The sequence below is a fragment of the Tripterygium wilfordii genome, chromosome 22 (assembly GCF_013401445.1).
Source record: "Tripterygium wilfordii isolate XIE 37 chromosome 22, ASM1340144v1, whole genome shotgun sequence".
In the NCBI taxonomy this organism is placed as follows: Eukaryota; Viridiplantae; Streptophyta; class Magnoliopsida; order Celastrales; family Celastraceae; genus Tripterygium; species Tripterygium wilfordii.
Genome location: NC_052253.1, coordinates 6,849,947 through 6,867,941, shown reverse-complemented (window position 1 = coordinate 6,867,941; position 17,995 = coordinate 6,849,947). Strand labels below are relative to the sequence as shown.

At 34.5% G+C, this 17,995-nt stretch overlaps 1 pseudogene; it reads left to right on the top strand.

The window, feature by feature from the left end:
• The first annotated feature begins 8,898 nt into the window (after positions 1 to 8,898).
• Positions 8,899 to 14,715, top strand: LOC119990994 (annotated as a pseudogene).
• Positions 14,716 to 17,995: the final 3,280 nt, after the last annotated feature.

Below are 17,995 nucleotides of genomic sequence, written 5' to 3'. Positions count from 1 at the left end.
CCAGAACATTCTTCCATTTTCTTCACTCTAATGGCAGCCTAGCAGAAGCCAAAGAAGTGAAACCAAAACAGTTGAGTTTTGTTTATGCGTATGTTTCATTTCAAATCCCTAATTCCTCTGTTTTCCTCAAATGAGTTTTGTTCATTTCTCAATAGATTTGATTCTCTTTGGCTCCCTCTGGTTCAGATGACAGTCGCATATCATACCTTCATCACTAAACCCACTTTTGTTCTATCCAGGAACTCTGAAGGGATTGTTGGTTGTGGCAAGAGGATGAAAATGGGGGAGATCTGAAGGGATTCTTAGTGTGATGTTGTTGTTGTTGTCAATGGAGGTAGATGGGGGAGAGTGGTGGGCGCGTATAGTTTAGAGCTGGCAGATGAAGTGGTTAGGGTTAGGGATTGGAGATGGTTGTGACTATGAGGATGGAGATTATGAGGATGAAGATGAACATACATGACAATGGGTTGTGTTAAGATTGAGCATTTTCGCGAGAAATTAGGGTGCGCTTAGTAAATCGTAGGGTGCAAATAGTCCCACTCGTATAGTTTTCATGGTTTTGCCTTTTTTTTTCTGTTCTTGGATCACTAGTTTTCTTCAATGTTTGATTTGTTTTCGTTATAGGATTATAGAGTCACACTAGCAATTCTTTTAAATATTTGTACTAGTGCTGAAATCGTGACCTGGTCTAATTTGGGGGCATCTCGCCTTATTCAGCTTTGGTGATGTTAAGTCGATTTAAGCCTTTAAACTAATTTGGGGACTAGGCTTGTTTGATTTCGAAAGCACGGAATCTAGATCTTAAGTGCCTCGTCAATGCAACGTTCAATTGTGTACAGCTAATATGATTTGTAGGGTTAGATCAATTTTGGGGCTGGGTTGATTCGGGTGACAAACACGATGAAATGAAGAATAAAGGAAGAGTGTCACCCAGGCGCGGACCCAGCTTCTCCAATGTATGGGGTCGAGTTTATATAGGAATCAAAAAAAAATTGTGGAGAGTCCGGGGCCAGCCCCCCTTGGAATTTTTTTTGGGTTATTTACTAATTATTTATTCAAAAGTATGGAAAATAACACTAAAGGTCAAAATATTATAAGGTAGAAGTAACTAATAATTGAAGAGTGAATTATCAGGCCTTTTAAGGACTTTACTAGGACTCTATCAAAGAATAAGTTACGGGCCTTTAAAATACAATACTAAGGACTCTATCAAATGATAAGTTATGGGCATTTAAAATACAACTAGTCTATATCGTATACATAATATGATTACTGAATAAATAAATGATTTTGGTGTTGCCACATCAGCTCCTAAATTAGCTCTATGATTGCCACTTGGATTTATGGTAAACATTAGACTAAATAAAAATCAAGTTTTAAATACATACACAAATAACGTTTATTTATTTATTGTTTTAAATCAAATTAAATCATATTAAATTTATCTTAACTGCCGTTCACACTTAACGGCTTGCATACGTTTATTTATTTATTGTTTTAAATAAAATTAAATCATATTAAATTTATCTTAATTGCTGTTCACACTTAACGGCTTGCATTCCCACTAAGAGGTGTTAGTCGAATTTGCTTTAAAATATATGAGAATTAATTTTGTACAGACTATTATTGTGAGTTTATTGAAAAGTTATTGTTAGTAATTAGTATTAAGGGACTCAGAAAAGTTATATATGGTTTCTCATTATCGTCGTTTCGAATTAGCTTTGTGACACGACGCCTGGGATCTATGCGATTGAGCTCTCTCTTTTGCCTTTTGTTCTGTATTCAAGCAGAGGATTGATGGGTGCATGTTGCCGATCAGAGATGAAGCGACTGGATTCAACGGTAGCAGAAGAGATGTCATCGGCGAAGGGGGTTACAAAACAAGTTGAGGGGCTGAGTCGATAAAGCTGAAGTCGGGCGAGTTGATAATACTTGATATTATTCTTTTGGACTGTCAGGTCAGTGATGATTGAAGATGATATTACTAGGAGGCTCATGTAGACGAGGGTTTATAGAATTATTGTGTCTGTAAGAGTAATGGTGAAGATTGAACAAATTATTGTTCATTTAGATGAGGATTTCTAGAACTTATTTTTTGGGTGTGATTTTTTCTTTGTGATCCCTATTGTATGCTATTTTATATTTCACTTAATTTTCTTTGGTATGTCTTTCTTTCCATTCGTTATTGGTCTTACTTATTGATTTTTCTCAAATTCCTCAGTATATGTTAGTTGATTAATATGAGATAGTGAAGTTCTTTATCACAGATCGCGCAAAGCGCGGGTTTCGCACCTAGTATATATAAAAGTAGGATACACTTCACAACTTTTCCCTCCCAAACTTCCAAGACTTTTTGGATTTTTTTTTTACTTTCATTATTTTTTTCAGATATTTTGATTTTTATTATGTTTTAGTTTGTTCCTCAAAATGATAAACATCTTTGATTTCATATCCACTTAGTATCCTAACAAGTAACAACCATTTGAAATTATATTTATCATTATGTAAATTCTCCTTTAAAATTTAATAATCTGCATCATATCCTATACGTTTTTTATTCTTCTTCACGCCTCAGTCTTTTCTTCTCATTCTGCACACCTATGTTCCAAGGGCGATTTAGGGTCTTCCCTCTCCCACATTTGTGCTTCTTCAAACACAGAGATCTATAGATAGTTTGGCACATACTGCTTAGTTTGAATCGGTTTCTAGGTAATTGATTTTGTATTATTTCAATTTGTAGTTTTTGTTCCGTTGATTCATATTACGATAATGTCTTGATGATTACTATTAGTTTTGATTTTTTAAAAAAAAAATTGAGTTTTTTTTTTCCCTCAGGAACATCCTTTTGTGCATGATTGCTTATTGAGTGTTTAATTTGGTGTTCTTGAGGAGGCATCGGGGGAGTCATCCTAAAATCTTTTATTGCACCGATTTATCTGAATTTGTTTCTTAAAATTTTATTGGATTAGAATGATTGAATCCATGGTTATACTTTTGAAAAAATTCAAAATAGAAGGAATTTTTTTCATGCAACATACAGATTCAGACTAAATAAAAACTATCATAATGTCGTCGAATTTGGCAACTGATCTAAGATTGGTGATACTAGGGACAACCTGTAGATGAATCAGACCTTTCGTCAAATACAAATTGTGTTAAAAACTTGAAGGAGAGTGGGGAAGGATGCAGCTGAGAATTACTTTGTCTTTCTTTTCGACACTCACTCTTTCTCTGTTGTTTGCCAGTGAGAACTCTAGAATGGGGAGTGATACATTAAGGGTTTGCTCATGAAAGGATGGCCTAGAAGAAGAACGATGAGACATTTGAGAGAAAGGATGAAAGAATCTGATTAACCTAGTAGACCTATGGACCGAAATCGCAGAAGGTTAAACAGATGCATGCATCCTGCTATGTTTTTTGGCAGAGGAGTATTTGTAAAAAGAATAATGCTTGAAACCCCTAAAAAGTGATCCCCAAAATACCCGCATTTAATGTAGAATGTTGGATGTGAAGTGTGTCCTACATGTGTGTTTTTAATCAATGACTATTTTAATGACTATTTTAATGCCAGTAAATTTGGAGAATTTTTGGAGGTATCTAACATTGTCCTTGTAAAAAAATCAAAAGTCATGTTTTCTTACAATTTTGCGTGAAGCATTGCTGAACAGTTGAGAGGAAGGAGAAAAGAAGAGGCGTGAATTCAATTAATAAGCTTGAATTTAATCCAATAATTTTTTAATTAAATAAATGTGACAAAAAACTGATGTATAATGTAGAAGGTGACGTGTAAGGCTCAGAACTCCCTATTACAGTAATAGGTCTATGAGTGACCGCGCTTCGCATGGCAAGAATTAAATTATTAAATTGGAGTTTATATAAAGGATAATTTAAATGGTTGTTAGATGATTATTATGACTAAATTACTAAAACATAATAAAAGTTGAAATATTTGAAAAATAATAAGAATTAAAAAATCTTTAAAAAAAAACTTGGAAGTTTGTGAGGGAAAAAAAATGGGAAGTTGTATTCTATTTTTATATATGTATAGATATATTGATACTAATAATTTATAAGACTAGTTTAAATCCATTTATTGGGCCTTTAAAATTAATACAATAATTTATAAAACTAAATCCATCTTATCGGGCCTTTTAAATTTCTTATGGGTTATGGACTTATGGCCCAATTATTATTAACATTCTAATTCTAAGTCTTTAAGAAGTAATAAGAGTGGGGTCAAAATAAAAAATTGAGTGGTGTCAAAAATCAATGTTATAAGTAAGTATAAGTAAGTATAAAAAATTTACTAGTGTCAACTGATACCACAGTAGCACACTTGGGTCCGCCCCTGGTGTTGCCCTATCTGGTCATAAGAACAAGAAGCATACCAAAGGAAGCAACAAAAAGATCCATACCCGTTTTGTGTATATCAAGTAAAATACAATTGTTAATCTCAATTGTTGGTCAAGCCCAACGGCTGAGATTGAAGCCAGATTTTACACCCATAAAGGATACCTGCATAAGAGAAAACTCATATATATATATATATACATTCAGATACCTGCATAAGAGAAAACTCATATATATATATACATTCAGAATCAATACGAAATTTTTTTTCCCAATAAGACTCATAGTTGATATCTTTCAAAATTCAAAAAAATTAGTCAAACAGAGCATTGATTTAAATAATAGAGTTTTATGGAAAAAGATTGGTTGGAATTATTCCACCAATTCTACCAAATCTGCACCATTGAATGGTGGGGTGTGGTGTTGTCAAATTCAATACAATCATGCATTGAATGGTGGAGATTTGGTGGAATTGACTGGACTAATTCCAACCCCCTATCCCAAGTTTTATACTTTTGCGCGTTTATTAATCATAAAGAAATCATAACTGAAAATCTCATGATAAATTATATTAAGTATGTAATAATGTTCATATGAGATTCATAGCAAACGAAGTACATATAAAATTCAGAACAATGAAATTTCATTGTTGTTTTTCTCCAACTTTCTGTTAGGATCTCCGATTTTCACCCAAAATTTATCGATTTGATAAGATTTTCAATTCTCAACAAGACACTCACCTATGGTGTGGCGTGCGGTAGAGAGAGAAGAGAGACGTGAGTTTATAAAGAGAAAAGAGAGGCTTGAGGTAGGAGATGATATAAAAAGTGTGTTTGGTGCACCATTTGTGTAGCATATATGCTACTAGTGCACCAAACAACAGTACTTGAGCTCAAACTCCAAGATACTTTTCAGACCATTATGGAAAATTCTAAAAGTGTTCAAAATTGGACAATTTTTGAAACTTGTTGGGACATTTGGATCTACATACCTATTATATCCTTGATGTTAAATTGGTGTGACACCAAGGTGGGTTGAATTTCCGAGTCATCCTTCGACAACAGTAGCTTAGCGGGCTAGATTTCGATTGGTCCTCCGACATCGCGATTTCGATACGGGTAAGGATATCTCGTCTTCGGTTGAAACTTATCTCTTCTACGTTCTGAATCCTTCCCCATCATTTTATTGTCTTTTGGCCGTTCAAGATTTTGAAAACCTTGGAAGATACCCTATATTTAACAATTTACATTAAAGCTCCTTGCCCTAAAGTAGACTTTTCAACTGCCACCACCAATAACTAAGTGACACCTGGGCTAATATTAGAAGACACCACAGCACCAACTCCACGTTGATGCCTCGACACCCTCAAGGCACCCTATTCGACAGGGTTGTATAAGTGTGTACCTCGTCAGGGTTTAGAGAAGTCCATCCTCGGCATCGACCTCACCTTCGGCATGAGTTTACAGCAGGTGTCCTCAACCTTGTCCTCGACATGGGTGCCTGACCTCGCCAATGGTGCACTGGAGCTCGCCCCAACAAAAGTGATTTGCTCATTCACCACTTCCTCAATCGTGCTACCACTCTCATCAACTGTCTTTCTTAAAAAGAACAAAAAAAATAAACTCTATTTTTTCCCCATTGAAACGAAATCATTTTAACTTTTTCAACATTGGAACTGGGTACCAATGAAACTTCAACTGAGGGAGAAAGATAGATATGCTTTTTCTTTTTTCTTTTTTGGCAAAGAGATATGCTTTTACCTTAAAGCCACGACGGAAGAAAAATAAATAGGTTCATCTAAATGCACCCACTTTTTTACTCTATACACCCCTTATTTTTTTTTTTTCTATACACCCCCCATCCCACCATTGACCCCACCTCTTTTATATTTTTATAATTTTTAATTTGTTTGGCTCAAAAAATAATATTAGTAAAAAAAATATTATTAAAAAAACAATATCATTAAAAAATAATACTATTAAAAAATAATATTAAAATTTTTTATTTTAATACTTTGTACTAATATTTTGTTGTATGTTTCTAACTATATCAATTATAAATTTTATGGTGTGATTTTTTTTGTATTTTTGTAATTATTCTAGTTTAAATTTTTATGATGTGAGTTTTTTGTATGTTTGTAATCATTTTAGTTTGAATTAGAATTTTATGATGCGAATTCTTAATAATTTTAGTTTGAATTTTTATGATGTGTATTTATTGTAGCTATTTATTATCATACTTATGTTAAATTATTGTAATACCCTTTTCTATGATGAGCGGACATGCTATATTCAAAATGCGCTTGCATTTTTCGAGAAAAATAAATCAACACCAATTAACTGTTGGATAAATATGCCTGATATGTGACATCTTATCGCATCAAGGTACAACATCGTCTTGCATCTCATAAGCGATGTACAATCTTTGACTTTTTTACTGTTACGATCCATCCCACCTCCACATGCAAAACATAGTGTCTTCACTATTGGATATGTGAATGGTAACCACTTTGTTCAGGTATTCATGAGTGAGAATTATTCGATGCCCCCTATTATGATCTAGTGATTTTCATACAAGTATGATTATGCAACAGAATGAGCGACACCATATAACAAACAATTCCGTCATTATGAAAAGCTTTTTCATTCGATAAATGTATCTCAACCCATTGTAGACATAACTTCTGATTAATGTGCTTTGTATTGATAACTATATTATTTTTTAATAATATTTTTTTAACCAAATAAATTAAAATTTATAAAAATATAAAAGAGGTGGAGTAAATGATGTGACCGGAGGTGTATAGGGGAAAAAAGGTGGGGTGTATGGGGTGTATAGAGTAAAAAATAAATGCATTTAGACTTTGACAAAAATAAATATTATAATCTTTCTTGTGATCACATGATTACAACTATATTAAAATATTAAAATTATAATGTTATAGACCTTGCAAAATATTATCTCTATTTTATCCCAAATTTATGTGGCATATAAAATAACCACTAATCATAAACGCATAGATAAGGCCTGATGCAGGGGACTACACTAGGCTGTAGTCCCCCCAAAGTTTTTGTAAAAAAAATATGTACTTATACTTATCTTCAAGAGTTCTATAAGTGATATCATCTCATCTTATTTTGAATTCGTTTAGGTTTACAAAATGTCTAGTCAATTGGGCTCTCTCCTTTGAACTTGGTCTTGGACTTCATTGGACTTAATATTCTACTGTGGGTCTTTTAGCAATAGCCCAATATATATGAATATTTAAGTGAACTTTATTAGAATTATATTGTTCTTTTTACAATGTCATTTTCTTTTTGATCGCGATTGTACTAGTCTCGTTGTATTCTACAGCATAATATATATATATATACCCTTGTACAAAACTCTCTGTCACTAAGTTGAATGAGTAAATTTAAAGTTTTTTCAGTTCGATGCTCCTCTTATCTCATCTCCATTCTTCTTCTTCTTCTACATCTTTTCATTTTCCGAACCTGTGGAAAGCAATCACTATAAAGTCAATTGTAAAAGCATATAGCATAAATATCTTTAAAGTCAGAATAAAATATGATAAAAGTATGTTCATACTCTATAATTTTATAATTTTATAAATAGTCCTAAAAAATTTTTATGGGAGCGTTGCACCCGGACCCCATTAACTTTTATCAACCCCTAATATTTATTCTTGACTTCGCCCTTGGATAAGTTCCACTTAACATCTAACAATACACATTCATCATATTTTGGAATCTTAAACATTATTCTATCTTAAAATCAAGTTTGAGTTGCTTCAAGATGAAGTCATTCTATTTATATTATATTTTTTACGAACTATTCACAAAATTAATCATACGAAAGTAACTTAAAAAAAATAATAATAAGTGGATTGATTTATCACACTTATTGGAATACAAGTAAAATTAAAGATAACATCAATTTAGTTAACTCCGCTTAACTCTCCCTCTTACAATCCAAATAAGGTAGACTTACTCCACCTTCATTAACTCTCTAAAACCTCAATCCAAGCAAGCCCTTAGAGATGGATATCGACGACATTATAATTAAATAAATTTTATTTACACCACGCAAACTACTAAGTTTACACTACCTATTTTGACATCATAAGTTTACATCCATATTCTATAAGTTTACACCATATATATGTGTATATATATTTAATAGATAACTTAAATTACCATTCACTTGAAAAATTATTATTAACAAAGTGTTAAGTTTACACACCCCTCTAATATGCTAACCACCAAACTCTCTGTGTCTGTCCTTTGATTCCTTTGTCAAATCTAAGCGATGGGATCAAATTGAAGCATCAAGATTTCATTTTTTGAAGAACTCTGATAGTGGGTGTACTAGATTTGATGTGGAATCTCATTCCGGAATATGGGGTTTGTGCTGTTTCCACCATTAAATTGATGGTGGAAACCCCTTAACCGAAAAGTAGTTTTCAAGTTCCAGAAAGTTGAGATGATACTTTCAAAGTCTCCAGGTTGCTCCAGAATTTGTTCACCACTTTAAGACAAAAAGCAAAGAACCTTACGCCATTTCTGCAATTACTAATTAACTTCCTCATGAGTATTCACTCTACTTTAAGATCCAATCAGTAGACATTGCATTAGTAGTGTAAGGGCTATCAGATTAAGATTTATAAATTCCCCACTACTAGAAACTTTACCTTGACAATATATGTATGCTTGTATGTAGTAAACCAAGCACAGAAACCACAACTGAAATGAGCTTGCATTGGCCTCCACTCACAACTTCAGACATAGTCAGTCGACTTTTTGTTTCATCAAAGCAACAGGTAAAGTAAAACCCATCTGACATCTCAATATCTCATTGGTTTTATATATGTAATGTGTTGAACGAAATCTCATGCTTAGGTTCATATGAATTGTATTCTCTCTTGAAAAATAGGAAGCAATGAGCAAACAAGTAGGGGGATACAGCTCTGATTGTGAAGGTGACTCGCTTTCAATGGTCGTGAACCAACCACAACAACAAGTGGCGATTGATGCACCCATTGTTGCATCCTGCAATGATCGCATCAGGCCTCTGCTTGATGCCGTTGATAAGCTCAGGCACCTTATGGTCATGAAGGAAGGAATACAATTACCCACCATTGTTGTAGTGGGCGACCAATCCTCTGGAAAATCTAGTGTTCTCGAGTCTCTGGCTGGAATCAATCTCCCTCGCGGACAAGGTATCTGCACCAGGGTACCTCTTGTGATGAGACTCCAACATCACCAGATTCCAGAGCCAGAGCTTTACTTGGAGTTTAATGGCAAAACAGTCCAAAGTAATGAGTCCAGGATTTCTGAAGCCATTAATCTCGCAACTGATGAGATTGCTGGCAATGGGAAAGGGGTATCAAACATGTTGGACAAGAATTTTATTCTAGGGTATAAAGAACACTGTCTATTCCATCTGCAATAGATCCAAGTTGTACTGTGATCTCAGTGATTGCTTCGTGCAATTTATCTGGGTCATGAGTACTTGTTTGTCTGCCCCATGACATATATCGAACACCTTGTATGGCATACTTTAAAACCATAAGTTGCCTTTTGTAGTCTTGAACTTTGTCGGTTGCTTTTTTAAGTCTCCTTTTGGTTTCCATCAAAGCTTCTTGTAGAGATTCGATGGTTTTCTGGGGATCTTCCTCGTATACGTCTTCCCTTATAGGGGAGAGGTTGAATCTGGGATCATCTCCACCTTCTTCTTCTTTAGAAGTAGAACCTTCATCAGTTCTAGATCTTTTTGCAGGTGGAGAGTTAGGAGTATCCATCCTTGAAGATTTCTTAAGGAAGATATTAGTTTATGCTGATTCTTACTTTTGAATATTTATACGAATGGAATATGAAGAGATTGTTGGACCAAGACTTAGTGTCTAGTCAACATTGTGTTTTTGATGATTGTGTATGATTGTATACTAAAATGTGTGTGAGCATGTTTGACTTTAACATATCCTAAAATGCTAGAAAACATGCTTAAATGGTTATTTGGTTAATTGTTTAATATCTTAATTGTGCATATACACTTAAATGAAGGCTTATGCATAATTTATCTTCTAATGATCATAATTTATCTTAACTAACTTAGATCCAAATGACTTGAAACTTGAACCACATGCACATAAAAGTCTAATATATGTTCTAGGACTATAATCATGAGAAATTAAGTGCATCACATATATATTTGGTCATATGCTTAAATTCCGTCAAAACTAGGTTTTACCTAATTTTGTGCATATGTGTTCTTTGTGAACGTGGTGAACCAAATGAACTCCGATTTAAATGAAATTTCGTGTGCATCTTAGTTTTATCACTATGAACATATTTGACCTAGTAAAGTTCAAGAGAAAATGTCATTTACACTGAGTTTGCAAAATGACATTGAATTTACACTTAGAATTTATCGGTTTCACTATTAGTGACTTATTTGCTTGGTTGAGTGACCAAACGATTTCCGATTGTTATGAAATTTTATATGGACATTCTAATATATATAAAATGATTTATCATGCAGTAATATGAATTTTCTGGGTTGTTTTTCTAATGTAATTAACCTATGCGCTCTATATGAAGCTCTTTGAGCTTACATGCAATTGGGGAGTTCTACCTCCTATTTCTTTGTAGGTTAATCATCATGAGGATGTTATATCACTCAGAATTCAGTTTGCTCAAGTGAATTGAAGTCCGGTTTTCAAGTATGAGCTTGGATCTCTAGAAAACCAAGAAAAACCTATGTTCATCAACCTTCCACTAAGGCATTTTGATTGATGATTGGAACTAGCCTTAGGGCTGTATAATATGGATATATTGGTGCTGCCAAATTCAGAGTTTGAAGTCAAGATTGGAGGGACATGTTTGGTCACGTGAAGGATCTCTTATATTCATCAAACAAGATCTTGCACATGCTTCCTTTATTGAGGTCAATGATCAGATTTTTGTGAGAAGACAATTGATGAAGCTAAAGGACAAATGCAATGGTTGAAATTAGTAAGAGATGAGAAAGTATATTTTGCAACTAGACAAGACTTAGATTATGAAGATATTCTTGAAGACTATAAGCTCCAATGGTACACTAATCTATGGCTGAGATTGAATTGTTTTGAATTATGAATGGATCATATTACAACAAGACTTGAAGGGTTAAGATGACCATTTAAAAGGTGAATCCAATGGTTGTGCATAAGACCATATTCTTACTTGCAATTTTTGACTTAAAAGAAGATCTTACTTGATTTTTGGAGTCAAAGATGGTTGCAAGTTGCTACACATTTTGTAGGAAATCATTGGAGATACCAAGGCCAAGATTTGGTGGAAGTTTGATCAAACGGTCAAAGATGACAAAATTGTTGGAGATACCAAGGTCAAGATTTGGTGCAAGTTTGATCAAATTGTCAAAAATGGCTGCAAGTGCACATGACAACTCAAATATTGGAAAGCTAGACTTGGAAAATAATGCAAGTGCAACGACTACATATTGTAAGGTCAAGATTTAATGATCTATTCATTAAATGGCCAAGATTTGCACATGTAATTGAAGGTCGAGATTTGAAGATGGAAAAAGATCCAATGGGTGGAAATCACAAGAGCTTGGTAAATTATAAAGAGGGGTTCTTCCTCATTCCAACTTAGAGAAGCCAAAATTACATTGAAGAAATTCTTGCTCTCAAAACTTTCAAGCTAGTTTGTGCCATTGAATCCAAGCTTCTACCCAAGCCACTCTAAAGGCTTCCTCACTATTTTGCTTTTGCAAAGAGGGAGTGCTTCTCATTTGGCTTCTTATTTTCAGATTCGAAAATCCTCATTATTCTTCATTTTCTATCCAACCCGTGAGGTGATATTGTGATTCTTGAGTGTTCCTCAATCCCATTGCTTAGTGCAAACCTTGAGTGAACCATTTATACCGAACACTTGTAAAAGTCCCTTCATTGGGCAAAAACCTTGTTGAGGTTGAGTTTAAGGGAGTGCTTGAAACCCTTGGTTGTAAAGTTTGAAGATTATCTTGAAATCTTCAGTTTTAAGGGTGACCTAAAAACCCTTGTGAGTTTTGTGGAGCTCTTGAGAAAACCACATCCTTAGTGGAGGTTGGAAAATCCTAGGTTGGTGAACCTAGGTAGTAGATGTAGGAGAAGAGTCTCCGAACTACTATAAATTGCTGTGTGGACTTTCTTGATTGCATTGCTTGCTTGTTGATTGATTAAGTGTTTTGATTGCAGAATTTTCTGAACCACTAGTCTGTCTGTGCACTGTTCACATAGCTAAACTTTGAATTTTAATATGAATTTTTGATATAGTATTCATTAGGGTGTTGTGATACTGCATACCAAATTTCATTGAATTCTAACTTGATTTGCTAGGTGAAATTTGAGTTGTAAAATCTGTGCGCAGTGTATTGTTTAAAAAATCTGTTTTTGCAATTCCTTGATTATTTGATAATTGATCATTCACCATATTGTATCACATCTTGCATTGAAATGAATATTGATTAAGATAATCATTAGAGTCCAAATTTGTGTGCTAATTGTTAATTGACATTGATTTCCTTTTAAATTATAAAAAGAGATTCCTATCGGAATTTGGGGACACAATTCACCCCCCTCTTGTGTTAAGTACGATCCATCAAAACACTCCTCTGACATTGGTGGTGAAAAAACATGGTGTTCCAGATCTTACAATGGTTGATCTTCCTGGGATTACTAGAGTGCCCGTTCATGGCCAACCTGAGAACATTTATGAGCAAATAGCTGGTATGATAATGGAGTACATTAAGCCTGATGAGAGTATCATCCTCAATGTCTTGTCTGCAACTGTTGATTTCGCTACATGTGAATCGATTCGGATGTCGCAGCAAGTGGATAAGACTGGGGAGAGGACTCTTGCTGTGGTCACCAAGGTCGATAAGGCGCCTGAAGGGTTACTCGAGAAGGTGACTGCTGACGATGTGAATGTAAGGCTTGGCTATGTTTGTGTCAGGAATCGTATTGGCAATGAGTCCTATGAGGAAGCAAGAAGGAAGGAAGCTGCATTGTTTGAGTCTCATACGCTCCTGTCTTTGATTGACAAATCTATTGTGGGGGTTCCTGTTTTGGCCCAAAAGCTTGTGCAAATTCAAGCTGCTATCATAATGAAATGTTTACCAGAAATTGTCAAGAAGATCAATGACAAGTTGAACTCTAGTCTCTCTGAGTTTAATAGACTTCCTAAGACTTTCACCTCGGTTGCAGAGGCCCTGACTGCTTTCATGGGCATTATTGGAGCAAGTAAGGAGTCCCTGAGGAAAATCATGTTGAGAGGAGAATTCGTTGAGTACCCAGATGAGCATAGAATGCATTGCACTGCTAGGTTGGTTGAAATGCTCAACCAATACTCAGAAGAAATGCAGAACCATAGCTCAAGTGATCTGAAGAGGAACTTTTTAATGGATGAGATTAGTGTTCTGGATGAAGCTATTAAGGGAATAAGACTTCCAAATTTCCTGCCACACAGTGCATTCATTGCTCTGTTGTGCAAAAAAGTGGACTCAATTTCGAGTATGCCAATTGAGTTTGTAGAGAAAATCTGGACTTATATAGAAGGTGTGGTGATTGATGTTTTGATGGATCATTCGGATAACTATCACCAGCTTCAGATAGCAACACGAAGAGTTGGCCTCAATCTTATGGCAAAGATGAAGTAACGGTCCTTGAATTGGGTGATGGAGATAATTCAGATGGAAAAACTGACCGACTATACTTGCAATCCCGAATATTTGCTCGAAAGCAGTCAAATGATGGCTAAACAAGATGAGTTCGTGGCTGAGATTTTGAATGTTAGGCTACCTTTCTCTACTGTAAATTTTGATGGATTTGGAGAAATTGAAGTTGGGCATTTAAGTGAACATAAGCATGTTGTGCCTCAAGCATTTGACCTGAAATCAAGAATGACAGCCTATTGGAAGATTGTTTTAAGGAGGTTGGTAGATAGTTTGGCTCTGCATTTGAAGCTTAGTGTTCATAATCTTGTTGACAAGGAGCTGGAAATGGAGATTGTAAATGAGTTGATGATGAACCCTCATGGTGGTGGTGGAGTCGAGAAGTTGTTAGGGGAATCACCATCGGTGGCTGGGAAGAGAGAAAAGCTTAGCCGGACCATAAAGCTGCTTCGAGAGTGCAAGGAGGTTCTGGCTAGGATCATGGACGACATTGCTACTGCTTAATGGTCACCGAGGTTATTTTGTTATGGTGTCTTGTTGTTTTAGGTATATGTCCATCTTTTCTAGTTTGTAAGGTTTGTTGTTGGCATGTAGAACTTCGATTATGGTATTCTGCTATGTTGTACATTAGTACTGTTGTTCACTGTCGTTCATTTTATATAAAGCTGGGTGCTTATGTTAGAGATTAACTTATAAGCATAAACTGATTGACTCTATTCATCACTTCTTGAAGTGACTTTGATGATATATATATATACACACTATTATTGAGCCCCTATGTTGCGGTGGATGTTATCATTTTCGTATTTCTCGGTGATTTGTTGGTTAGCTTCATGGTCCGAGTCTGTGGTCTGAGAGTTTGTGCAATAGGATATTTTTGTTGGGTCAATAAAAATTGGATTTGGATAAATAAACCCCCTATTTTAAACCCCATCTCTTAGGTTGTCATGTCATGTCTCCTCTTTTTCTTTTTTTTTCTTTTTTTTAATATATGTTATCTCACTCACATACACATATATATAGATATATACATATATATATATATTACGTACATATATATATATATATACACGAAACATATATATATATATATATACATTTATTAATTTAAATGCTTTGATTAAGATTTTAGGGTTTATATATATATACATATATATATAAACCCTAAATTAAGATTTTCTGTTTGGTTTTTTTTTAATTATTATTTTTCTTTTTAATTTTTTTGTTTAAAGAAAAGAGAAATTATATTTTTTTGATATTAATTTCATAATTTTGTAAGATATAGACAATAATTTATTCAAACACATGAATAAAAGTTTTGGATGAAGATTTGATGAATCCATATGAGTGCATGTACGCATCTAATCGTTCCGCATACAGAGTCGCCCATACAGCTGCACAAGCATGCCTACAGTGAACCCATTTAGGTGTGATGGGAGGCATTGAATAATTCCTTGTCAAACCAACTTTGACGTAGTGATTACCATTTACGTGCCCTATAGCGATGGCAACGCGTTGATAGGGTGATGGAGGAGCTGTACGTAGTGGTAGATATGTCCAACTCTCTGCATGATGGAGAACATGCAATATCACATTATATACAGAAGCAATCAATAGACCCATTTCTGGCATTGTCATCCAGTGCTCAAATGGTGCTGCAACATCATCTTGAAAAAAGTTCAGTGAGTGCTTAACACTGTATGCCCTCTCTTCACCGCCAAGTATTTCAACATATTGTTTCCAAAATGCGTCCAACTCTGCCATCAGGTTATATCGAACATTGGGCCATTCATTTTCCCCATGACCAAAACACACAGCTATCGATCGAAAGCCGTAATTTCCATCAGCTTTTACATCTTGTACGTCCCTAATTTAAGGATGCAGTATAGCTTCATTTTCCTCCCTCTCAATTTGAACGGACATTCTATTTTTTTGGTGCCAGTCTGTTTCGTTGAGGGTTTCTTGCTCTGGTAATTGCCACCGCGATCACATTTGAATTGTAATCTGTGTTTTTTACCGAACCCACCAATATCTGATTTATAAATGATGATGATATATCTCAATTTGAGTCTGGTTTGTTGAACCCACTCGATCATCGATTGTCGCGATTTGAACACCTGATAATGTATTAGTTCTTATTAGAAATTTACGAATATTCATTCAACATAACAAAAGAGCTCATATTTTGATTGATTAAAACATTATACCATATCAGTTTCAAATTCACATCTATCGTTAACTTTGATATTATCGACCATCTCGTCCGCATGTTCGTCTTCTTGCTTTATTTCGGCTGAGATAAAATCACCCTACGAACAATATAATTTCCACTGAGTATTTACAAAAAAAACAACAATATAATTTACATAAGTATATGGATCACTCAAGTAATCCATATCCACAATAGGTTCACTCTCTTTTTATCTCAAAAACAGACTACTTTAAGACTCTCTCGTTTTTCTCTCACACACTACTGCTATCTCTTACAGCTTCTTAAAATACTCTGTGAACTCTTCTCAATTTATAGATATATATGTGTACACATGTACAGACAGAGAATATATTCTCTGTACAATACAGAGAATATATTAGGACAGAGAATATAGACAGAGAATATACAATGGATACCCATATACAATTGATAGATAGATATAATTGAAAAGTTATATATATATATATATATATGTGTGTGTGAGTGAGATAGGAAATGACATATATTAATTGAAAAAAAAAAAGAAAAAGAAAAAAGGAGACATGACATGACAACTTAGAGGAGGGGTTTAAAATAGGAGGGTTTGAATAGTGTTTTCCATAAAAATTTCACTTGTATTATAAAAAGGTCAAGTCAAATACGTAACTCAATACAACCCCATCAACAAAACAAATCTCCCAATAAAGTCACATCATCAAAACACAAATTCATATATATTATCCCTTCCCAATGGAGGCCAACAACATTCTATGTCTCCGTGTTGTCCCCAACAAAACTACACCAAAATACAAAATCTTAATATAGCCACATCAGTAAAACACGTCTCCCAATACAGTTAAATCAATAAAATATATCTTTCAAAACAACCACATCAAGAAAACACAAAATGAATTAGTAAAATTTTACCAATCACATCAACAAAACATAAAATCTTATACATTTTTATTAATCAAGTAAAATTTTACGATTGTGATTGCTTTGAATATCCCAACCCAAGCAATGAGGTATATATGGGTTGGGGGGCTAACCATTTGGCCCGGGGGCCTAGGCCCGGCCCGAAAGTAGACCGGGCCTGGGCAGCCAGGCCCGACCCCTTGGGCGGGCCTGGGCTCCATTTTTTGGGCCAGGCCCGGACCGAAGCCCGACATGTCGGGCCAATTTTGGCCCGGCCCGAGCCCGACCCAACCCCGACATTATTTATTTTTATATGTACATAATATGTATATATTTACATATATATATATATATATATATATACACACACATACATATATATACACACACACATACACAGACAGTGCACACTGTCTTTGTATTTGTGTATATATATACATATGCAGACAGTGCATGCACTGTCTGCATATATATATATACATACATATATGTATGTAATATATATACACACACATATATATTATATATACATATATATGTGTATATATATATATTATTGCAATGTATGTGTATATATATGTACACATAATACGTATATATTTCATACTCTATAAAATATTGTTCAATTGTATAAAAATTAAAGTACAATTATGACATTAATCAATTGTAAACAGGGATGACAATTTATCCCCGCCCCGATCCGACCCGCCCCGTGCGGATTTAATTTCCAATACCCTAAAGGCCCTAAACTCTAAACCCCAAAACCCTAAACCCTAAATGCCCTAAACCCTAAAGATCTTAAATCATAAACCCTAAACCTAAGCA